The sequence below is a fragment of the Nylanderia fulva genome, unplaced genomic scaffold, assembly GCF_048542155.1.
Source record: "Nylanderia fulva isolate GAGA-0341 unplaced genomic scaffold, ASM4854215v1 Scaffold1068, whole genome shotgun sequence".
Lineage (NCBI taxonomy): Eukaryota > Metazoa > Arthropoda > Insecta > Hymenoptera > Formicidae > Nylanderia > Nylanderia fulva.
The window spans coordinates 3,722-7,287 of record NW_028189267.1 but is presented as its reverse complement, the minus strand read 5'-3'; the positions used below and the strand labels follow the sequence as shown (position 1 = coordinate 7,287).

The following is a 3,566-nucleotide window of genomic DNA, read 5'->3' as shown; positions in this document are numbered from 1 at the left end:
GAAGTTCTCTATCATAAGTGCTATAATTTCTTTGAGCTTTGTCTAGTTTCTTTGAGAAAAATGCTATTGGTTTGATATCGTCGTCAATAGACTGTTCAAGTGATGCACCAACAGCAAAGTCAGAAGCATCACAAGTTAAAATAAGAGGAGCATGAGGAGCAGGATGAGAAAGGGTAGTAACTTGTAAAAGTTCTTCTTTACATGACTCGAAAGCTAATTCCGCTTCTTTAGTCCAAGAAATAATTCTTCTATCCCTCTTGCGACTGTCCTTTAAATATTCTGTTAACAGAGCTTGATGATTTGCAGCATCCTTGAGACAGCGACGATAATAATTGATAATTCCTAAGAATCTGCGTAATTCATGAAGTGTCTTAGGTTTAGGATAATCAATAATTGATTTCACTTTTTCGGATGTAGGTTTAACTCCTTGGTTAGAAACTAAGTAACCAAGAAAAGAAATCTCGCTTTGACCGAAAAGACATTTAGCGACATTGATTGTCATTCCAGCTTGTTGAAGACGATCAAAAATAATGCGTAAGTGAGCAATATGTTCTTTCTCATCTTTAGAAGCAATAAGAATGTCATCAAGATAACAAAAGGCAAAACTCAAATCATTAAGTAAAGAGTTCATGAGCCGTTGAAAAGTTTGGGCTGCGTTTCGTAAACCGAAAGGCATTACGACAAATTCAAAAAGCCCAAATGGAGTAGTGACAGCTGTTTTGTGAATATCTTCTTTAGCGACGGATACTTGATAGTACGCTTTAACTAAGTCGATTTTAGAAAAGATATTCTTACCAAAAAGTGAAGAAGAAAAATCTTGAATATGAGGTAAGGGATAACGATCCGGGATAGTCACTGAATTGAGTGCACGATAATCACCACACAGTCTCCAAGAATTTTGTTCCTTTTTAGGTACCATATGTAGAGGGGCTGCCCAGGAGCTGCTTGAAGGCCTGCAAATTCCTTGCTCCATCATAGACTTGAATTCTTTCTTGGCACATTTAAGTTTCTCAGGAGTAAGTCTTCTGGGAGTCGAAAATTTAGGAGAACCTTCCGTAACGATATGATGTTCAACACCATGTGTTTTTACCGAGGAAATTGGAGAAAAACGGGTGAGTCCTGGAAATTCGGTTAAAAATTTGTGGTACACAGAATCAGGAGATGTGGTAAAAATTGACAAATGTGCAACTTCTTGAATTTTTCCAGTATTCATAAGACCGGTAACATTATCAATCAATTTCTTGTTTTTAATGTCAATTAGGAGATTAAAATGACAAAGGAAATCGGCGTCTAAAATAGGACGTTGAATATCCGCGACACAAAATTTCCATTTGAATTCTCTCCTTAAACCGAGGTTCAAAATTAAAGTTTTAGAACCGTAAGTATTAATTTGAGTACCATTTGCGGCAAAAAGTTTTAAATTAGTATGCCACGGCTTCAATAAAACCTTTTTAGGTAACAACGATATATCAGCGCCCGTATCGACAAGAAAATTCAAATTTGAATGTCTGTCGAAAATAATGAGGCGATTGTTAGAAACACCGTCGTAAGCAGCCTCAGTCTTAAGCGGCGTTTTTAGTTTTCCTGTGAAGCCAAGAATGTTTTGGACATAGAACAAGGTAAAGTACATCGTTTAGCCTTATCACCAAACTTCTTATGGTAAAAACAAATTGATGTATCTTTAATATTTTTATTTGATTTGTCTTTGTTACGCGATAACGATCTAAATCTTCTATTCTCTCTAGACCGGCTTTTGGAACGATCTCGACGACGAGAAACTTCAAGAGCTTCGATTCTTCGTAGCAAATCCGCGAAATCCGAAGATTTATTACTTGTATTATTGGAAATTTCCGCGACTTGCAAACCGCCGTCCCGATCAGCAATTTTATCGGCTAATTCCGCAAGTTTAACAAGAGGAACATCCTCTACTACGGCTAAAGTCGTTTGAATTCTATGTGGTAAGCGTTGAAGCCAAATCATTTGCAAAACACTATCCGCTAAAGATCCTCCAGATAAATGACGAATTTCTCGAAGTAATTCCGAAGGCTTTTTATCATTAAGTTCAATTCCAGCTAATATTTGTCTCAAACGTTTTTCCTCTGAATCCGTAAAGCGATTTATTAATATTTTCTTTAAATAATTATATTTATCTGTTTCAGGTGGATTTTCAATGACTTCAGATATGTTTACTAAGGCTTGTTCATCAAGATGACGAATGACAGAACTATATTTAATATCATCTGATCGAATTCGATAAACCGTAAACTCACTTTCAATAGAAGCAAACCAGAGTTTAGGTTGTTTATGCCAGAAAGTCGGTAGTTTTAATAAACGAAACTCATTTGAGTGAATTTGTAACATAGGATCACTCACCTGATGTCCAGTTTGAGAAGGTAAAATATTAATATTATTCGATCCAACCTGATTTGATCCGCTCGCCAAATCCATATCAACCTGTGTATCCGAACAGTGTCTAACTGGTGATCTATCGATTGGCATTTTCCTCTTGTTCCAGGAATCCGATAAAATGATTTGAGAATTTCCGTGAAGGACTAATCTGCCTCTGATGTTTCAAAGATCCGGAGAATGAATCTCTTAAAATCAGGATATCCAGCAATTCTTCCAAGCGATGATAATATTTCGCAGAAGTCTACGACGATCACTTGGCACTTATTCCGCATCAGCCTTTAAAATGCGTCGGCTTTAATATCACGTCGGCTTTAATATCACGTCGGGGTCACCAAAAATGTAGCGACTTATAAATAAATTCACCAGATCTTTGAAAAAGTAATGTTTATTCATTGAAAGTATAAAGCGAAAGAACAAAAAGAATTAATATGTAACAAATAAATGAATGAATGTGTTGTTATGGAAATATTGATTTTTCTTAAAAACATTATGTATATTAATGAATTGAAGTTATTACAAATGTATAAAGATGTAAAAAGTGTAAAAGTGCAGTGAAAAGTGTAAGGTGTAATAAAAGTGTAGAGTGTAAATGAAAGGTGTGGATGATGAATGCTACAACGGTGTCCGGAAGGGACGTACAAGCGACCAGGTATACGAAAACTAGATATAATACAGCAGAGGCATATAGCCTTGACAGTGTCCGGAAGGACTTACAAATGACTCGATATACGGAGACTGGATATAATATAACGGAGGCGTATAACCTTGACGGTGTCCGGAAAGGACTTACAAGCTACCCGATATGTACAACGTAATGGAGACAGGGTACTCCGGAAACCGGAAAGCCCGGCCCAACGACAAGAAGCCCGTCGCCCAGCTTGTAGCAGGAAGAAACCGGAAAGCCCGGTCTAACAGCGGGAAACCCGTTGCCCGATGCAAAAGGAAGGAACCAGAAACTGAGAAGTCCGGCCTAACAGCGAGAAACCCACTGCCTGGTATAGGAGTTTGGAACGGGCTCATCCGCGGAGCCGACTTATATATCCGGTCGCAGAGCCCTCACCATACGCTGAGCACACGGCGGGGGTAGCGTCAGTAATCGCGGTGGCGCAGGAGTGGGGCGCCCCCGGAGTGAGGCATTTAGAGGATGCCTTAGGCGC

The 3,566-nt window shown here is 38.5% G+C and overlaps 1 long non-coding RNA gene across 1 annotated transcript; it reads left to right on the top strand.

Moving 5' to 3' along the window:
* Window positions 1-1,303: 1,303 nt before the first annotated feature.
* On the top strand, window positions 1,304-2,875 carry LOC146725047 (uncharacterized). The gene is made up of 5 exons (XR_014925243.1): window positions 1,304-1,378; window positions 1,456-1,619; window positions 1,746-1,958; window positions 2,160-2,393; window positions 2,516-2,875. It is a non-coding gene; the product is annotated as an uncharacterized LOC146725047 (long non-coding RNA).
* The last annotated feature ends 691 nt before the right edge of the window (window positions 2,876-3,566 follow it).